Below are 21,864 nucleotides of genomic sequence, written 5' to 3' on the forward strand. Positions count from 1 at the left end.
TCCATTATCACCAAGGCGGGAGCATGGCAGCGTCCAGGCAGGCATGGTATAAGAGGAGCTGAGGGTTCTACATCTTGTTAAGAAGATAAACAGGAGAATACTGGCTTCCAGGCAGCTAGGGTGAGGGTCTTAAACCCACACCCACAGTGACACACCTACTCCAACAAGGCCACATTTCCTAATAGTGCCACTCCCTGGGCCAAGCATATTTCACACCAGGGAATGAATACATGGTCCCTCCCTCCCTCTCCCTCTCTCCCTGCCACGTCTCCCTCCCCTCCCCCTCACACACACACACACACACACACACACACACACACACACACTCATGTGTTGCTGTCAACCACATACTCATGTGGCACATGAGCTCAATACTTTTTAAAACACTGGTCCCTGTATGGTCCAGCAGCAAGCTCTTTTTGAAAGCCCTGAACACAGACTCAGACACTGATGCTGAGACCCTCAGAGTGGCTTTCATGTCACCAAACAGTAGATATAACTATCAAGAGAAAAATCTACAACAGAATATAGCAAATACACATGACAAAGTATCATTCTGTCCTTAAAATAAATTTAAAAAAAGAGCTTTGATGTGTGCAGTAACACGGATAAACCTTGTGAGCGTTCTGAATGGAAGAGGCATATGTAAAGGGACAGATGTCTTAAGGTCACACGTGAAATGTCTGCGACAAGAGTAGAATAGAGGTTGCCAGGGGCCAGGCATGAGGAGGACGATTGCTGCTGCCCAGTCAGTGGAGATTCCACCTGAGATAATGAAAAGTTCTGGACCTACAAGTGGTGACTCCAAAACCTTCTGAATGCACAAAGTATCAACGGATCACAGTTTCAGATAATCAGAATAGCACCTTCTAGATTACGATTATCAACCACAGCAAAGATACATTTATCGCTGTTATTCCTAGAATGTGAACAAATCTAAAGCCTGTCAGAACAGAATTCCAAACCAACACAAACTGATGCCATTCAGAATAAATATGGACACTGAACTAGAACACCCAATTCTCTGGGCATATTAAAGGGAAACCCACCAAGGACCCTGATGTGCTTGTTTTGGAAGTGTGACCAAGGTGTTCAAACTGTGAGGGAAACTCAGACATTCTGCAGAAACAAAAGCAAGGTTCAACGAAGGCTGGAGGTCTTTAGTTGTCCATTTTTACTTCATTTCTATTTCCATGTCTCAAATTCTCTCTTCCATTAGCTTAAAACTAGGATTCCCAAGAGAAAATATGTGCCCTTAATATGTAACCATGGAAAGTGGACAGTCAAGGAAAACCGCCAAAACCTGGATACCAGCAGACAGCAGGAACAGCATGCAAACTTTAGTTAACAGGAACTAGAATAGAAAAGGCCCAGTTCTATAAAAGTGCACACCAACCCTGAGCTCCATGATGCTGGCAAATGGTGCAGAGCCAGTTATACTCCGAGCAGTCTTCTAGTCACAAGGGCCAGCATTCTTCACAGGCTAATCAGCAGCCTGTTTCATAATCCACTAATCCCCAAATCACAGCTAATGTTCTGAACCGTAAAGCCAGCACCCTGCTCGGGTCTAAGGGCAAGTGCTCGTTTTAAAAAGTTCACGTTTTATTACAAGTTGGCTAGCTGCGGGAAAACATCCGGTTTGTGGACAGCCTATAATTTCAGAGAGGCAATAAACAGTGCCACGAACTAAAAACAGAAAACTCAAAGACAACAGGTCAAGAAACACAGGGAAAAGTCCCTCTGGGCGGCTCCCAAGAGATGGCCACAGGAAATAGCATGTCCTTGCAGCTGTGGCTCCAGGGTGACTCCATTCTCTTCACCCAACTCCTGCTAGGCATTTTGTCTGTCTCTGTGGCTGACACTGCAGGTCTCAGCGAGCAGGAACCAGATGTGCTCTCCAGATGTGGTCTTTACTGTCAGCATGAGTGAGGTTCTAATATCTTCTTTCCCAATGCTGGAGATTGCAAGCCAATGAATCTCAGCATAGGATTACCAGCGTCCAATCTGCTTCTTAAGCACAAGGGAAAGGCTTTTCCTGCAAAACTTTCCCTGCCTTTCAGGGAATCCAGAATGTGTTGCAAACGGTACATTCACATGCACTGTTTTTCTATTCACAATAGCTAAGAAATGAAGCAGCCTAGGGCTGGAGAGATGGCTCAGTGAAGAGCACTGACTGCTCTTCCAGAGGTCCTGAGTTCAATTCCCAGCAACCACATGGTGGCTCACAACCATTCACAATGAGATCTGACGCCCTCTTCTGGTGTGTCTAAATACAGCTACAGTGGACTTACATATAACAATAAATAAATCTTTGGATCAGGGAGAGCAGAGGTCCTGAATTCAATTCCCAGGCTCACAACCATCTGTACAGCTACAGTGTACTCATATACATAAAATAAATAAATCTTTAAAATAAAAATAGAAAGAAACTAATCAGCCTAGATACTTGTTATTGAGGAATGAAAATACTAAAAATATGGTATATAAATACAAGGATGGTATTTTACCCAAATGTAAAAAAAAAATTATGAAATTTGCAGGCAAATAAATGTACAGAACTGGAAAAATTAGACTTGAGCATTACTCCATCACAGATACCAACCACGCATGGTCTCTCTTCCACGCGGCTCTTAGCTTCAGAGCTCTGTGTCACAGAAACCAACTGCGCATGCTCGCTCGCCCACGTGGCTCCTAGCTTCAGATCTCTAACTATGTGTGTTTGATTTTGAGTACCTGTGGAAGCCAGAAACTAGAAAAGGGCCAAGGGGAGAGAAACACTGAGGAGGGGCTAAAAGAACCCGGGGAACAGAGGCGGAGAGGGCTGTGTTGATGAGAGACGGAGTCGGCGAGGACAAGGAAAGAGAAGAGTTAACTAAAACACGGGCAGTGTAAAGACTACGCCATCTACTGTTGTAATCAAATTTTAAGAATATAGGCTGGACACAATGGTTCATGCCTCAAAAGCCAGTACTTGGAAGACAGAGGTAGGGTTCAAGGTTAGCTTTGCCTACATAATGAGCTCCAGGCCAGCAAAAAATACATAATAAGACTTTTTCTCAAACGAATAAGCAAGACTGCCAACAAAAAAAGACCATAAAGCTTATGATGATAATTAAAAGAGGAGCTTAAGGAGAAATACCGAATGTAGCCAGAGAAAGCTGTAACCCAGAAGCCATGGGTTATTTGACTAACACTCCACTGACGGGTATGGGATACCTCCAAGGAGGGCCCCAAAGCCCCCCAAATACTACAGGCTCCTGTTGTACTTGTGGTTGCCCATTAGAATTAGGTGAGACCCTTTTGCCCAAAGCACTACACACCTTGAACACATGACAGAGGGAAATGCAGCTGGGACTGAGCTGGAAGCCTCCTCCCTGCCAGAAGGCTTTCATTGTCCCAGAATCCACTGCGCAGGCTTCCTGGGGGAGTGAGTGAGTAGACCTGAGAAACATTAATTAGCCTAGCTCTACTCCTGCATCTCTGAGACCAACCTGCCAGGCAAGGTATGCTCATCTGTGCAATAGTGGTACTACTGCTAAGCGGGTAACCAGCTACATCTGAGTGGCTTTGAGATCTCTACTCCACAGAAAGTAATTCATGCACTATACTGTAAACCTGGTCAAAAGCCATGGCAGGGGACATCACATGCCCTGGGGAACAGAGTTCTGAACACTGTATTTTAGCAAATAGCAGTATCAAGCTGCCTTCTAAATAGTTACGTTTATACCCACTGACACAGGCTACTCTCAGCCTTAATCAGAGAAGCCTCTCTTTTTCAGAAGACTGGGAATGCAGAAGTAAATGGTAAGTGAGTGTGCTCGGCCCTACACAAGACATTCCCACTAAGGCTCAGGGAACAGCCCTTAAGAGGTCAGGAACCATCTAAGACCCAGAAGACAGGGAGAAGGGCTTTCAGTGTCATTTCCTAGGCAGGACATAGCCACTGCAGCCCCAAAGTCACAGCAGCTGTGGATGCCTGCACTGATCCTGCCCAAAAGTGCCCACTGACAGTCAGTCCTGGATGGAGGACCTCAGGGGACAGTACACTCACTGCTGGACTATCTGCTACTGACAGATTCAGGGGATGGAGAACTACTGCCCTTGGTTGCGTACCCACTGATGACGTCACTAGGCCTCTCCCATTCCAATCCACTAGTCACACAGATGGCCCCTGTTAAACCATGCCAGTCACAAAACAAAACCATTGGTCATGAGCCTGGGGAAGGATCTGGCAAGGGCGAGTGGACGTGGCAGGGAAGGGACAGAGGTAAGAAGCCCTGAGAGGGAAAGAGAAATCCGAATACACTGTACACGCAGTCGAGGATTGTCAAACAGCAGAACCAATCAAGAACTAAAAAATAAATAAGCTCTAGACCTCTTGTGATCTTTAATCATTCTTCAAATCATCCAACCCTTTTTTTTTTTTTTTTTTTTTTTTTTTTTGGTGTTTTTGAGACAGGGTTTCTCTGTATAGCCCTGGCTGTCCTGGAACTCACTTTGTAGACCAGGCTGGCCTCAAACTCAGAAATCCACCTGCCTCTGCCTCCCGAGTGCTGGGATTAAAGGGGTGCGCCACCACGCCCGGTTCAAATCATCCAACTCTTAATAAACTAAAATTAATTCACAAAGTTAAAATGACTCCAATGTAGCGCTAGCACATAGTGTGACTGCAGTTTTTTAAACTCATGGGCAAAGGATGTTCCTTTGAGCAAATTAGAAGTTTTGGGACTCCTCTCCTGTTGCATTTGGGTTCTGACCATTGTGAACGTTTATAAACTGTCTCCTTAGACCCACCAACCCATGATATTGGCAGTTCTACTTTAACAATATTAACCATTGTTGATGACTTAATTATGTCATTATGAATAAATTCATGGACCAAAGGAAAAAAAAATCCACAGTGTCATGTCCTTGCACAGCTCCAGGGATAGCCTATCTGAGGTGGCAAGGGAATAAAGAGAGAAAACAGATTCACACACAAGCATGCATACAAAAAATCTAGGATGCCATCTGGTGGGCTGGGTTCTTGGATGGAGAAATGCTAAACCCCGAAAGTTCGGAGTGGTGGAGTGGTTATTACACACAACTGAACAAGAAGGCAGGACTACTATGTACAGATAAACAAGGAGCAGGGTTTAGTGTATATAGTGGAAAAAGGAGCCAGGGTTAGTATATACAGCTGAACAAGGAGCCAGGGTTAGTATATACAGCTGAACAAGGAGACAGAGTTAGTATATACAGCTGAACAAGGAGACAGAGTTAGTATATACAGCTGAACAAGGAAATAGGATTCGTGTATATAGATGAACAAGGAGGCAGGGTTAGTATATACAGCTGAACAAGGAGGCAGGGTTGGCTAGTCTAAGTAGGTCTTCAGGCCATTAGCATCTGGGGAGAGAAAGCTAGGGAGGACATTTTCTGCACGCTGTCAACATTCACTCTTGGACCCGAGGAAGGGTCTGCCAGCCCTCTGATCTTCACCAGGGGAAGGGAAGGCTTAGCCATGCCCACAGGGCTAACACACTGCACCCATATTAAATGCCCACCTGCACTCACAACTTCACTCTCTCTACCCCTGTGTGTCCCATTTAACTTGTCTTGAAATTGGACTCACAGTTTTATTCTACTTATTTGGGGCCTTTTTTGATACAAGATCTCGATAGTAGTCTTGGCAGTCCTAGAATTCACAATGTAGACCAGGCTGGCCTTGAACTCACAAAGATCATTTGGCCACTACAACCCAACTTGCCCAGATTAAAGGGGTACAACACCACGCCTGGCCAAAGTCATGCAGTTTTGATGTATAATCTAACAAGCCATTTGAATTGCCTCACTGGTATCTCTCATCTCTTTTCTATAAACTTAGACTTGTTCAGAGCTACAGACACCTACAAAGGTGAGGGCTGAAATGAGAAAACTATAAAGGGGAGACACCCTGGGACCAGCCAAGGCCCATGAGTGAGCTCTGACTCCCCCTTTCACGGTCACTGAGAGCTGGGGTCTCGGCCATGTGGGCTGAACATTGTGAGTTCAGAGGACTGACGGCTACTGAACCCAGAGAACAGACACGTCCTATGGTATTTGAGACCCCTGAAGAGAAGTTTAAGTAAAGGAAGTTTATTCTGTGTCTTAGTTAGGGTTTTACTGCTGTGAACAGACACCATGACCAAGGCAAGTCTTATAAAGAACAACATTTAATTGGGGCTGGCTTACAGGTTAAGGTGGGAGCATGGCAATATCCAGGCAGGCATGGCACAGGCAGACCTGAGATTTCTACGTCTACATCCAAAGGCTGCTAGTGGACAACTGACCTCCAGGCAACTAGGGGGAGAATCTTATGCCCACACCCACAGTGACACACATACTCCAACCAGGTCACACCTATTCCAACAAGACTACACCTCCAAATGGTGCCACTCCCTGGTCCAAGAATATACAAACCAACACATTCTGTGACTGAAATGACACTTGTAGGTCTCCAGCTTTAACATGTAAGACTGCAACATGCTGACAGCATGGAGACTCAGTCCTATTTCTCTAGGAAATAGCTACTTCGTTTCTTTTCTGTTTTGTAGTCAGTTCATTTAAACCCACGGTGCTTTCTATTATGCAGAAGGTTAGAGCAAAACAGTCATTAGCAAACAGGATTACGCAATGTGAAGAGACAAGTAAGAAAACATTTATGGTGTATACTACAGAGCAGCTCTCCTAACGTATCATGTGTTGAAGGGTCAGAACACAAAAACCTTGAAAAAAATGGAGTAATCTGAAAAGACACCTTCCTGGTTCCATTCCTTTTGCACAAACAGGCGGAACTGTTGCCGAGTGAGGCTGAGGCTCTCACTGCAGGAAGGGCCAAATGAAGGGATCAACGTGAACCTGTATTTCAAAATGCAGCTGGACCTGGTCTACCTGTAATCTTAGCGCCCACGAGTTCTAGGCCATCCTTGGCTACACAGTGAGTTTAAGACTACTGAAGACCCTGCCTGGAACAAACAACAGCAAAACATAACTTCATACATGTATATAACAGGAGCATACTATATACACACAGACAAACGATACGTGCATATGCATGTATGTTTATTACGTATAAAGACACATATATTTACTGTAAGCTTTGTCCCCTGTTGGAACCTACAAACAATACCCAGCACTGACAGACATGCCAAGTGTCTCTGTCTTGTTTTGTTTCTTCTTGGTGAAGAACCACAGCCACTTGGGGCAATGGCTAACTCCAAGTGCTGAGCATTAAATGTATGTGATAAACCTTTTTATAAAGGGTAAAAATAAGGACATGATCATTTAAAAAGGATTGCTAGGCACATAAAAGGACATCAGAGTCCAGTGAGACACAGGGCAGTTTGAGGACCAAATTCTGAGAAAATAATGAATGAATAATCATTGGGGGTGGGGGGGAACGACTGTGATTTCATACCAATAATAAGCAGAATAATTTCAACAATTATCACCAACAAATGTTACATATAAGAGATGAACAAATGTTACATTATTATGAGGAATTGCATTTTAATTATCTTATAGTGCCTCCTTCCCCACAGACTCTTCATTAGCTGCCAGAGAATTACAATGACCACAAAGGGAGGAAATCAGACAGGGAAACTGGTGGTCAAAACATGTATCTCAAATAATGGACAAGACATATTCCTTATGTAATATTTCATTCGCCCAAGGATGCTCTCTTGATATCACAGCAAGTAAGAGGCACGACCACTGTCTTAATCTAGGTTTTACTGCTGTGAACAGACACCATGACCAAAGCAAGTCTTATAAAGGGCACCATTCAATTGGAGCTGGCTTACAGGTTCAGAGGTTCAGTCCATAATCATCAAGGCAGGAGCATGGCAGCCTCCAGGCAGGCATGGTGCAGGAGGAGTTGAGAATTCTATATCTTCATTTGAAGGCTGCTGGTAGAAGACTGACTTCCAGGCAACTATGACTATGGTATTAAAGCCCACGCCCACAGTGACACACCTACTCCAAGGCCATACCTCCTAATAGTGCAGCTCCCTGGACAAAGCATATACAAACCATCACAGCCACGATAAAACAAAGGGAAAGCTATAAGTGCATAGTGCACACTCAAGACATTCAACAAAAGACAAGGTGTGCACAACTATCCCAGAGAAAGAGACAGTTGGGACTTGCTATAGTCTGAGTGTGAAATGTCCCCAATTGGCTCATGTACCGAATGCTTGGTCTTTAGCTGGTGGTACTGAGCCAGAAGGAGAAGGTCACCATGGTGACTCTGATGGTGGGTCTCCCTTACCCCTTCGGCTTCCTGAGAAGCTGAGCCTCTGCCACACTCTGCCTCTAAGATTTCCTGCCCAAGGATAGTACCACCCAACCATGGGATGAACCTCTGGAACCATGAACAGCCCCGCTTCCTCTTTAGAGCTGATCACAGCCAAGCTAAGGGGACTTAATACACCATCTAGATCAACACAGGACCACAGGTGAGCTCGCGCACTGGAAGGAGAGCAAAGTGCTCTAAGACGGCTCGTCTGCTACAAAGTGGACAGAAAATGGTAGGTCAAAGAAACACAGGCTTGGGCACATAGAAGCCTGTTGATTAGGAGATTACAGTCTTAGAATCCACACTGAGACTTATAGCAAAAGGGCTGCCATGTATTGATGAACTCTTAAATGTCTCTGTGTGTTTATACATACACGTAGAAACAGCCATACGTAAATGAGGAATAACAAATTCTCCCGCAAGAAAAGAACAACCCTATGCAAATCTAGATAAAGGAAACACGTTGTTCTCAATAGCATCCTTTGCAACTTCTCTATAATGTTTGAAATTATTTCTGAAAGACAACCTCAGAAACTCGGATCTGTTCCATTTCAGGGGTCCAGTACAACCAATTGCCAAGCTTAAGGCTTACATGAGGCCTACGTTATACAAAAATATCACTTTCCCTCCATTTCCTTCAAGTCTCACACCCATAATCGTGCCCTCCGGGAAAGCTGCCCGCTGTAGGTTTTTTCCCCTCCGTGATCAAGCGGCCCAGGATCTGAACTCTGAAGCACTGAGCACTTCATCCGGTGACTACGGTCACCTACCCGCCACGGCCCTGAGTTATCCGCACACCGCTTACCATTTCATTCCACGGTCTGATGAAATCTGACCAGGATCCTTCTAGGTTGTTTAACAGGAGGTGAACTAGACAGTAAAGAACTTACTAGATGAATTTAAGTCACAGCACATTACAGATGTATTTTTAGATCTTTCTTCTTCCTCCTGGATCTTGAGAAATATGCAAATAAATATTACTACCCAGGGTCTTTTGTTACTTCCCAAGAGGACTGTCCAGCGAGCAGCATGAGCCCAGTCAGGAGACAACTGCAGAGGCCATCTTCTCACTGGATAACAAAACTGTCTTGGAGTTCACCATGCAGCACAGGCTAGCCTCGACTCCGGGACTCTCTTGTGTAAGCCTCACAGGAGTGCTGCACCATCAAGGCTGGCTCTAAAAAGCCACGTTTTATCACTCTCCGATACCTCAGAAGTGACATGGGGACAGTCCTACCAACGTGTTCTATGTAAACTGAAATGGCTGTCTTTGCTGCTTTCATTTTGTAGATTTGTAGTTTCCCAGTTCAGGGAATTAACACATTGCTATATACAACCGAAGCTACATACACACAAACCTATGCTTATTGTATGTCAAAGTTGGACGACGTACCTGTGTCTGGCTGGTAGGACCCACTGATTTTGGGTAACAGTAACAGGTTCAAGTAACTTTCATGAGGAGCTTTTGGGATATTTTATAAGCATAAGTATTTCCTTGATGTTCCACACTAAGAGTGTTCCACACAACAGATGCCGAGATCCACAAGGAGTCTCAGCTCCTCAGGACGAGGGTAGATGTCCAGTTCACACAAGAGAAAAGCTGGTGAGCTGAACACAAGCATGAAGACCCCATAGCCCACGGTGCAACCTCTCTCCACAGAGCATAATTCCTGCCTTTTTCAGAAGACAGCATTTGTCTTTCAATCTTTAACTTAAATTATACGTCCTGGGACAGGGGAGGTCACAGATCCTCTCAGTTGCAATTTGGCTGTTGCTTGGATTCCTATAGGTCATAGCATGCAAAGATGTGTCTGTTAAAAAGAAAACGGGAACACAACACAGAATTTTATATGCAGCCACGTCATTTAACTAACTTTTCATACAGGCTGATAAAGAATGAAAAGGAGCCCAGAGTGGACATGTTTGTCCGAACTTACGCTTGGCTGGAAGCTGCTGAGAGCATGTTCCTCTTTAGGCCTCTCCTCTTGGGGGAGAGAGAAACCATATTGGTTTTTTGGGATGCGGAAGTTAAAAATAAGTCACTCAGAATACACTGTTCCACACTGTCCCCCTCCTATTGACTGACAGACTGAGACAGGGCCCTCTCAGTAGCCCAGGCTGGCCTGGAACTCATGTCTTACTCACTGTTCTACTGTTGTGGAAAGACACCGTGACCAAGGCAACTTACAACTTATAAAAGCAACTTACAACTTACAAAATAAACCTTTTAACTGGAAGCTTCCTCAGAGGTTTAGTCCATTGTCATCATGACAGGGCTTAGGAGACCACGGTGACACACAGGGCCTTGGACTAGTAGCTGAGAGCTACACCTGGATCCACATCAGAGAGAAACAAAAGTTTAAGGTTGTTTTTTGCAACCTTAAAACCCATCCCTACAGACACACTTCCTCCAACAAGGCTACTCTCACTCCAGCAAGGACAGGGCTCCTAATCCTTCTCAAATACAGCCAATCCCCAATGACTAAGCTATCAAATAAGTGAGCCTAAGGGAGCCATTCTTATTCAGACTACTTTGAATTTAAAATCAGTTACAACTACTCCAGGTTGTAGTTTACTGTGTAGCAATCCCCCTGCCTCAACTTCTAGAATCCTAAGATTACAAGTGTGAGCCACCACGTTTGGCTAAACAAAGGGAATAAGATTCAAGTCTAGACCGTGCTCCCATTCTACTAGAAGGACAAGGGCCTTATCAGGAAGAACTTGAGGTGTAAAGACCAGTGCATATGACATTGTGGCCCCGCCCTTGTCCTAGCCACACCTCTCCCCAGTTAACAACCCCATGGAAACAAGCCATCCTGCCTTCCTCAGCTTTTCTCAACATTCTGTTCAACTTATTACATAAACGTTCTATTCCAGCTGCCTCTCCGGCCCTTTCTTTCTCTCTGAAACATTTCCTTATTTCTTGTAGCATCTAACAGAACTTTAATATCAAATGTCCCCTTATTTTCTGCACCATGTGACATGTTATCACTTCAATATCAAATGTCCCCAAAAGCACGTGTTGACAGGCTAAGTCTTCAGCTGTTGACAGGAGAGGGGGGAAATCTCAGGATGTAAAGCCTGACTGGACGTCAGGGTCACCATGGGTGCGCCTTTGAAGGACTCCTGCCCCTTCCTGCCTTCCCAGCTCTCTGCTTGCTGGCTGCCATTGAACGAGACCTGTTCCATTTTCCTTCTCCCATGGTGCCCCCTTGGCACAGCCCAGAACAGCAGAGCAGCCATTTCTAGACGAAAACCTCAGTGGTTAAGTCAGTTGTTCCTTCAAGGTGCTCTCCCTCCCCACGTCCACAGCAATGGCACCCAGCTGGGTCAGACTATCTGTTTTCAATTTAATCATCTGGCCCAGCCCCTGCCAGAGGAAGATGGAGCTGAAATTTTGTCTCCTTACAAGGGAAAAAAAAAAAAAAAAACAATGAGATATTGATTCATGAAGCAAATTAAAGACTATTTTTCACAGCTGGGTCTAAGCATCAGAAATTAAAATTCCAGTTGGATCAGAGAACGGTCCTCAGCCCTGTGAGCAGGCATTACTCTCCGCATACCGTCAAGCTGCAAGTGCTGTGACTAGATTATTTTGTTTTTACAAAAACGTTTAAAAATAAGACACATTCCTCTAAGCAACATCAAAAGGAAGGCACTGAGAGACTACGAATAGAGCAGCGCAGGCGTTCCACCCTTAGCAGTCTACAGCACGGGATCAAAGGGCCATGGCTCCACACACAAGCACACTCTCCGCACACAAGCACGCTCTTCACACACGAGCACACACTCTGCACACGAGCACACTCTCCGCGTGTGATACTCAACTACCCACTCTGCTCTCTTCAAATGGTTTCTGAAAGGAAACGCTGCTCTCCAGCACACGCTTCTGGTCTCTCTCAGAGCAGTATTACTCCGAGATTTCGACAATGGGAATGAGGTACCTGTGAGGCTCACACCCACAGTTAGTACTCATTACTCGGAGGTTCCTCCGACGTGGAGGATGTTCGTGCATGACTCACAGCCATCTCTTACTGTTGAGGCATCTGCAAGTCTTCTGTGCAGGCCTTTACTCTCAGCACAGGGACTTCACGTTTCACTGTCTCACTTGGCCCAGGTAGCTGCTCTATTTCAAGTCCACTGTCAGCACCTTTCACAAATTAGCTTGTTAATGCCAACAAGAAATCAAGTGACGTAGAGAGTATCGATCCTATTTGTATGAATTTTTGATGCTTAGACCCGGCTGTGAGGAGTATCTTTAGTTTTGCAAACTGGGGAGAACTGTGCTCATGTACTCACTTGAGAATGGAGCCGCAGGTCCCTGTGCCAGTAGCAGGGGACATAGACTCAGGGTAGTCTGCTGGCTGCAGAGCCTCTGCTCTTTTCCCTACACCAGGGCTTCCTCACCACAAAGAGGGAAGTGGCGCAAGGCTATAGTTCTGAACAGGGTTGCTTGTCTAACACGGAGAGACGCCAGATTACAGCCAGGATCTGGTTCTGAGTCTCGCCCACTACTGCATGGTCACACAACCACCATGGGAGGGCAGAGCTCCGAATAAGTCCTGGAAAATTTGCAAGAAGCAATGCAAAATATTTTTACCCGTGCACCTGCAGAGAAAGCCTTCTGACAAATTGACAAAATGTCTCTTGCCTTCCGAACAAAACTCACTGCCCCCTGCCTGCCCTCTGCTTCATTAACCTGAAAGAAACCTCACATGTTCAAACATCAACCTCCGTCAACCTCGGTCAAGCCACAACTGCTCTGCTGCAATCCAATTTCCTGGGTCTTTGTTTGTTTGTTTGTTTTGTTTTCGAGACAGCGTTTCTCTGTGTAGTCCTGGCTGTCCTGGAACTCACTCTGTAGACCAGGCTGGCCTTGAACTCAGAAATCCGACTGACTCTGCCTCCCAAGTGCTGGGATTAAAGGTGTGCGCCACCACTGCCAGGCCCTAGGACTTTTTTTAAAAATCTCATGTGGCTTACTGCTCCTACGACAGGGATAATATTTTCTCCCCTCCTTAGGCAGACTCCAGGAAAAAACAAATAAGGAATGCGGAATTAGTCTCAGATATCTTCAAAAGGTCATTACAATAGATGAAAGAGAGCTGGGCATGGCTGTGTGGTGTGCCTAGCACCCTGGAACTGGGGCATGGCTGCACAGCATGCCTAGGACCCTGGGATTCTGCTATTGAGCTCTGCCCCTGGGTTCCATTTCCAATGCTCCCCACAGAGTGGAAGGAACTTCCTGCTAAGGGCTCACTGCTTACTCACAGAATGGATTACCATTAGAGTCAGGGTAAAAGTGAGAAGAATAAATTAGATTATGACTGCTCTCTCTTCCCCTTCTGTAAACAAATGCACGCGACTCCACCACAGAGCCAGGTCACTGTGTGTCACACGGATGAAGATCTGTGGCTGAGCTGTACACATCTCTCCTTAACGCATACATTATTACGGTGTTCACTGGAGTGTCTCAGCAAGGAAAACTAAAAGTTAGAGGCTGAATTATGTTTTCATAAAACGTGAATTATTTACAATGTCTTACATCTTGTCCACTAATTATATTGTGAGTTGTTTTCTAAATCTTAAAAAAAAGTCCACACGTTCTGAGACCCAGGACTCGTGCAAAGCATGCAGGCAGGAGTACAGGGCAGGTAGGACGGCTCAGAGGTAAGGGCACTTGCTTCCTCCTGATAACTCGAGCCCAAGCTTCAGAATCCACAGGGTGATAGGAAAGAGGCAACTCCTGAGGGCTAGCCTGTGAACCCCTGAGGGCTAGCCTGTGACTCCCACCTCCACCTGGTGTCAGTGCTTGGGCACACATCTGCACACCAAATGAGCAAATGTTTTAAATAAATAAATAAATAAATAAACTGTAATCTGACCACTCATGAGGCAGAGACAGGTGAATTTCTGTGAGTTCAAGGATACTCTAGCCTACATAGTGAGTTCTAGGATAGCCAAGGCTACAGACTGAGAGACTGTGTCTGAGAAAATAAAATAAAGCTTAAAAAAAAAAAAGGAGTTGTATGTTCAATTTGGAGACAACATGGAAAAGATGGCAAAGGTTAGACATGGCTTTGCTGTATTCGTCAGACAAAGCAGGGCTCAGGTGTTTGAGGCCCACTGCATCTTTAACAGAGATATAAGGTAAGACTGGAGTAGCCATGCAGCTAGACACCTGTTTGCACCAGGAGATTCAGAATGTATCCTCATTCAGACTCATAAAGAAGAAACACAGAAGTAAAGTCTAGCACAAACCTAACACCCGCAAAGGCATGAAACTGTAATGAGCTACCTTTATAAAACAGTTTCGAACTTAAAGCTCAAAGGTTTTCTTCAGTTCCCTCTGTAGTTACCACAGGGAACATATTCACTGTCTTCCCAACAGCATCATAGAGAATCCTCCATTCCTAGCCCTGCTCCGGAGAGCAAACTCCTTGTATGAACACTAAACTGGACTCTCTGAGAATGGCTACCAGACACTCCTCAGGACCAAGCCTTGGCTCCTCTCTCCTAACAAATGGGCTCCTTTGAGAACAGCTACTGGACATCCTTTAGAACAACCGAGGCAACTGTCTAGTCGGCTTTCACACTCAGACTCTGAACAGGCTAAGAAAGCTGAGCAATCTGCAGGGAGAGACAAAACCAAGGGTACAAGCATCGTTGGAACAGAAACAAAGGGACAGACATGTAAAACATCCCCATGCTGGCAGTCCCGCCGCACTTCCTGTACTTGAGTCCTGTAGTACTTGGCACTAAGAGAATTATTTTCAAAGTAACTCTCCAAAGCCAGGTGTGGAGGCACTTGCCAGTGATCCCAGCACACAGAAGGATCACAAGTGTGAGACCTGCAAGGACCACCAAGTAAGAGCCTGTCTTGTACATGCACTGTCTACACAGCAAGGTGAATGTGAACGCCTGGCTGCCTACAGAGTGAACTAACACACTAACTACCAAGACTACGCCCGGGTCCGGCTGTGCTGGAGACTCAGGGTCATGGCAGGAGGTTCTCTGCCCAGAGAGAATTTAACCCCATCCAGAGTCGGTGCAGACATGAAACTCTTGACTCCAGACAGTTTCCTCTCAGAAATCTGTAAGTGTTCTCACCAACAGAATAAGACGTTTGAAACCCGTGACCTATAGATGGTCATTATTATCTTAATGACCATCTTCAAATACTAAATTCAAACACATACACAGTCAAAGTGCTTTATGCCCTTTTAGGGTCAAAAAGGGGGAAAGTGAGATGTTTTCCCTGTGACTCCCAAGCAGCTGCTGAGTGAGCTCCGGAGCATCGACTCCCTACAGAAAATTAGAATAACAATACTGGAATCTATTTGTCAGGAAGAATAAATGAAGAACTGCATGGGAAAGAAAAGAAACAGTAAGTGCTACCTGCTAATAATACTGCTTTTATTACCATCAGCTGCTATTCAGATAAAGTGGGTGGGTTTCCAATATAAATGTGACATTATCAAACTACATTGTTTGAACAGGCCATTCTTCAGCAGGTGCAAGAAATGAAAACTACTGAAAAGCATGATCCAAGAAACAGAGAAGATAAAGGTAAGCCCACATGAAAATGTACTCATTTCTAAATAAACTAAGTGTGTGGGAAGACCCCCACAGACAGGCACAGTGCATTCTTTTTTTCTCTTATCCTTGTGTGTGTGTATCTCTGTGTGTATACATATGTGTATATGTATATGTATGTGTATGTGTATGTATGCACATATCTGTGTCTGTGTGTATGCATGTGTGTATGTGTATCTGTGGGTGTCTGTGTATGTGATGTATATGTGTGTACATATATGTGTATATGTGTGTATGTGTGTCTGTGTGTGTGTGTCTGTCTCTGTGTGACAGCATGCATACAAAGGGCAGAGGACAGCCCTAGGGATAGCACCTGCCCTCTGTCTTGTCTGAGACAGTCTCTTTGTTATGTGCTACTGTATACCCCAAACCATAGCTCCCAGGAATTCTCCTCTCCCCACCTCCCAGTCTGCCATCACAGACACTCACTGTCCTGTCTGGCTGAGACTCGTCCTCTCCCAGCCTGCCATCCCATTCTTTCCAGTGGGATCTCTCGCTTTCTGGAAAACCTTTAGTAGCTTTCCCGCAAAGAGATGTAAACATGCACAAGCTCTGTAAAACACAAGGCTCATCCGCCGAGAACGGAGAAGGTAAGACGTGCTCTTAACTAAGCCAAATCTTAACTCTGCTCCTTAAATTTTAACTTTTAAATCGCAACTGGGGTAGAGGTGAATATTTATACCTGTGAGGTTCTTAAAGACATCTCTTGAACTAAGAAATGAGATGTCCTTATTTTGATGTTAAAAATTATTAGGCGGGCTGGTGAGATGGCTCAGTGGGTAAGAGCACCCGACTGCTCTTCCGAAAGTCCAGAGTTCAAATCCCAGCAACCACATGGTGGCTCACAACCATCCGTAACAAGATCTGGCGCCCTCTTCTGGAGTGTCTGAAGACAGCTACAGTGTACTTACATATAATAAATAAATCTTTAAAAAAAAATTATTAGGCAAGTATATATATGGCATATATGGTATTATAGAAAAGTCATAAATATGACTCGGCCTTTCTCTGACTGTGCCTGCTGCCTGCTCTCATATACACCATCTGTGCATTCACACAAACTTGAACCTGGACCTGGGCAGTTGACGTGCGAGCCTAGGACAGTTTTTCTGAGGTTTCTCCTTCAATGCATGAAAAGAACTAAGCAGCCCCCTGAAAGCTCATTTCCCACAGACTTCTCGGTGCCTCTCTCTCCTCTGGATTATTTGTATTGCCAAGAACTCGCGTGAGGACTCCTTTGTGCTTATTCTTTCTTTTCTTTCTGACAGGATCTCTCTAGTAGTCCAGGCTGACCTCACACCGTGACCATGGCCTCCACGCGCTGAGGTTACCAGTGTCCATACACTGCTAAAGCAAAAGCAGCCTTCCCTTTTTATTATAAAAAGGGGAAAAAAAAAAAAAGAGTTTGGGCGCATGTCTGATGCCTGACCAAATCAGGTCAAAGTGTTTGGGTTGGGGAGATTTCCTCCTCCTAAATTTCTCCCTTTTCTTTATTTACCCACAGATGCATTTTTTTTCCAAAGATTAGCTCCCTCAGGAGGCCCCTAAGCAGCCACAGACATCTCACAACCATATTAATACATCAAGTGTTTTTAGCAGAGGTCCTGGTAAAACAGTCCACAGGTGGATAAATGTGGTACATCCACATAATGGAATACTATTCAGCTATTAAAAAACAAAGATTCTTGAATTTTTCAGGCAAATGGCTGGAACTTGAAAATAATATCCTGAGTGAGGTAACCCAGAGCCACAAAGATACTTATGGTATGTACTCACTTATAAGCAGATATTAGCCATAAACTACAGGATAGCCATGCTACAATGCACAGACCCAAAGAAACTGGATAATAAAGAAATCCCAAGGGAGGATTCAAGAATCTCACTCAGAGGAGAAACTAAATAGTCATGAGGGGTGGATGAAGAGAGGGAACTGGGTAGGAAAGGGGGAGAGGAGGGGGAAAGGGCTGGGGATCAGGTGCTGGGAGAATGGAAATGGGGGGAAGGGCAGGGGGGTTACCTCTGATGACTAACTAGAGGCCTGCGACAGGAGGATATGAGGAATCTATAGGGATCACCCGAGATGAAATTCCTACCAGAGAGGAGGAGGGGGGAGGCCACCATAGGTGTTCATAAGAGCCTGAACCACCAACCAGGGAGCATGCAGGAGCTGAACCTAGACACACACACATTTCTAGCCATTGTGCAGCTTGGTCTTCATGTGGGTCCCTGAACAAGTGGAGCAGGGGCTGTCTCAGTCTCTGTTGCCTGCCATTGGATCCCTTTCCCCCCTACCTGGACGGCCTGATTGGGCCTCACTGGGAGAGGATATGCCTAGTCATGTAGGGATAAGATGCTCCAGGGTAGGGTGGTACCCAAAGAGGGCTCCTCCTTCTCTGAGAAGGGGAGGAGGTGGGGGGAGAAATTTGTTTTGTTTTGTTTTGTTTTTGAGACAGGGTTTCTCTGTGTAGTCCTGGCTGTCCTGGAACTCACTCTGTAGACCAGGCTGGCCTGGAACTCAGAAATCCGCCTGTCTCTGCCTCCCAAGTGCTGGGATTAAAGGTGTGCGCCACCACTGCCCAGCTGGAGAGGGGGAAGGAATTTGTAAGGGTGGGACAGGGAAAAGGGTGGGGGCTGTGATATAAAGTGAATTAAAAAAAAAAAAAAAAAAAAACAATCCCCAGGACCAGGTGGCATCCTTGACAAGGCCACGAGGAGAAGTGCTTCCCTGCATCACCTCTGCTCCTTTTCCCAGGTCAAGCAAAGCAAAGCCCTCTCACGGACTGTGCCAAGCTGCCTTCGAGCAGCCATGGCATCTGACACTTCTGCTAACAACCAGCATGGAAGCCATGTTCCCGCTGAGATAATGAGAAGAGCTCAGGAAACCCGCCCTGGCTGATGGTGGAGAACAAGGCTGGAACCTGCCCTGGCTGACAGTGAAGAACAAGGCCATAGCTTGGGGTCTCTAGGTGTCCACTAGGATCATCTGGGACACACTGAGGGGTTGACTTTCATTGACTAGTGGACTTCATGGGCACTTTGCTCTCCAGATAAGTACCCTATCTGTGGGGAGTGCTATAGATTTAAAGTTCAGTTCGGTGAGGGGGTGTGCGAACAAGGCTTTACTCAAAGCCTACAGGACAGAGGAAAACTACACCAAGCTTCACAGCATAAAGGTATGATGAAGATGATCAATATTCCTAAATCAGGGCTGGTGAGATGGCTCAGTGGGTAAGAGCACCCGACTGCTCTTCCGAAGGTCTGGAGTTCAAATCCCAGCAACCACATGGTGGCTCACAACCATCCATAACTAGATCTGACTCCCTCTTCTGGAGTGTCTGAAGACAGCTACAGTGTACTTACATATAATAAATAAATAAATAAATCTTTAAAAAAAAATTCCTAAATCATCTACCTACTTAGCGACACTGGTTTATCTGCAGTGAAGAAGACCAAACTCAAGGCTTTAACCATGCCAGGCGGATGCTCTACTGCAGAGCCAGGCTCATCTAGCTCTCCTGGGTCCTGAGTGGTAACCACTGTTTCTTAATATTAGGGGAAAATAAATCATAACTTAAAACTCTAAAAGCATTAGCAATGCAATTTTATTTTGCCACTTTTTCTTTTCTGATTATAGAAACTTTATACACCTGGCCCTTTCAGCTTCCCAGTCACAAATTCACCTGGAATTTCTTGAGTTTCTTCCCTGAGCGTCTTCAGTTTCCTCAGTTGGAGTGCTAACATGTGCTGCTCCACCGAGTTTTGGGGGCGTGTCTGCTAGAGGGGCACTGGCAGGCTATCAGACCTGTACCTCAGGAGGAAGAAGTCACGTGATTTTAGAGACTAGGCTTTAACAAAAGCCAATGTGAGGTGGGTTTTTTGGGGTTTTGTTTTTTGGCTTTTTGGTTTTTTTTTTTGTTTTTTTTTTTTTGGTTTTTCGAGACAGGGTTTCTCTGTGTAGCCCTGGCTGTCCTGGAACTCACTCTGTAGATCAGGCTGGCCTCGAATTCAGAAATCCCTGCCTCTGCCTCCTGAGTGCTGGATTAAAGGCGTGTGCCACCACCGCCAGGTCAATGTGAGGTTTTTAAATGGGTTCCTCTCCGAAGCCGGCCTGAGGCTTCATGAGAAACACTGGAATCTGGGAAATGTAGGCTGGTACTTGATAGAAAAACCTAGCCAGGTGTGGTGGCGCACGCCTTTAATCCCACTCGGGAGGCAAGAGGCAGGCGGATTTCTGAGTTCCAAGCCAGCCTGGTTTACAAAGTGAGTTCCAGGACAGCCAGGGCTATACAGAGAAACCCTGTCTTGAAAAATCAAAAAAAAAGAAAAAAAGAAAAACCTGCTGAGGGAGTCTAGAGTAAAACACAGCTTGGGTGGTGTTGCTCGCCGCTTTTGTTCCCCCTGGTAAGAACACACTCAGGGCAACCGGAATCTTCTGCGGCACAAGCTTTATTGCTTACCCCATCAGGAGCCAGTGGAGAAGAGAGCCAGAGAGAGAGAGAGAGATGGCGGAGCCCCCTCCCTTTTATGGAGGACTGTCCTCCGCCTCGGACGTGTCACTCCCTGATTGGCTGCAGCCCATCAGCCAGAGTTGTCATCACGGGAAAGGCAGAGCACATGGGGTGGGAAACTACCCCAGCGCATGTGCAGATGGTTTGTTTACTACTTAGAACACAGGTGTCAGTGCCATCTTATAATGGCGAATGTGAGGACGGCTCCTTACAGGGTGGAGTGGCTAAGCACGCTCTGTCACAAAGGATGGGCTGAAGTCAGCAAGGTGCTGGAGACAGGAAAAGACACTATGTGTGCAGCAGATAGGGAAAGAAAGGTGCACACGTATGTGTAGAAGATGAGGAGATATGCACACATGTGTGTAGAGGACAGGGAAACACCCTTTGCTGAGAGCGGAGAATCTCTGTGCTTAGGCCCTTGTGTCTGGAACACTCCCCAAACCCTGACACCCTGTTAAGCAAATTTCAGCTGAGGGATTTTTGACCAGCAGAGAACTGCCATGGCCCAAAAGGCGCCATCTCTTAAGTAAAGACTGTTACGGAAGGACTGGAAGCCATGGAAAAGTCAAAGCCCACGGTCAAAATGGAACACCACAGTTAAGGCAGCCGCAGAGCCCTGGGACTCACAAGCACTTCACGATGCCAGTTTCCACTCAACCTGGTCCCTCCCAGTGGGGACAACATAGCCGATTACAGAAGGCTGCGTCTAGAAGTGATTACAGATGGTCCCAGCACCCTGCTGCTGACGTCACTGCCGCTCATTACTACACATCTCCTAAAAACCTTGCTTTCCATTCTGAATGGTCATCTTTCCCAGAGCCAGTGGTGGTATAATATTCTCTGATGATGGACAGAGGCAGAAAGCTTCAGCTCCCAGTCAGCAGTCAGGAGGGTGCGTGAGTGAGTCAGGCAACTGAGTGGTTGATGCTCTGTAGTGGGTGGGTCATGTTGCTAGGCAGTGAAGGCCCTCAAGGCAAGGACACTAACAATCTGCTGTAATTTTCATTTCTGATGCACTAGCTCATCAAAGCTCAGCAGTATTTTCCAGGAAAGAGATAAAGGAAATCTTTCCAACACATAATTTTGTCATTACAGGTACCCATGATAAAAAATACTGATGATTTAAAGGCAGAATTGTAGTGAATTCCAGGATGCCCAGTTTGGATGGGAATATTATCTGCCATGAAGAGAACATGGCTTTCCCTAGTTGACCCAGCTCTCCGGGATGAGGCAGGATTGAAACCTGGCTCTTCTGAATCCCAGCTCCGCAGACATGACGTGTCTCAAGGATCCCATCCCTCACTCCTTTATGAAGAGCTACAACTGACCTGATGCTGTGTGCTGGGCTGGCATGAATCTGCAGAGACAGGAATGGCAGGCACTTTCTTCCTGAAGCAGATGTCGAGAAGTGTTACACCTGTGAGAAAGAAAGGGCGAGATTTA

The 21,864-nt window shown here is 45.7% G+C and overlaps 1 protein-coding gene across 8 annotated transcripts in view; it reads right to left on the reverse strand.

The window, feature by feature from the left end:
- Wdfy3 (WD repeat and FYVE domain containing 3) overlaps positions 1-21,864 on the reverse strand; it is a 238,750-nt gene that overhangs the window by 187,706 nt on the left and 29,180 nt on the right. For all 8 annotated transcript variants that reach the window (XM_085836931.1, XM_029478035.2, XM_085836928.1 and 5 more), the window contains exon 2: positions 21,750-21,838. The gene's annotated coding sequence lies outside the window, so the exon portion shown is untranslated. The remainder of the gene's footprint in view (positions 1-21,749; positions 21,839-21,864) is intronic.

Source organism: Mus caroli, unplaced genomic scaffold (genome assembly GCF_978045245.1).
Source record: "Mus caroli unplaced genomic scaffold, Mus_caroli_1 scaffold_4, whole genome shotgun sequence".
NCBI classification, from domain to species: domain Eukaryota; kingdom Metazoa; phylum Chordata; class Mammalia; order Rodentia; family Muridae; genus Mus; species Mus caroli.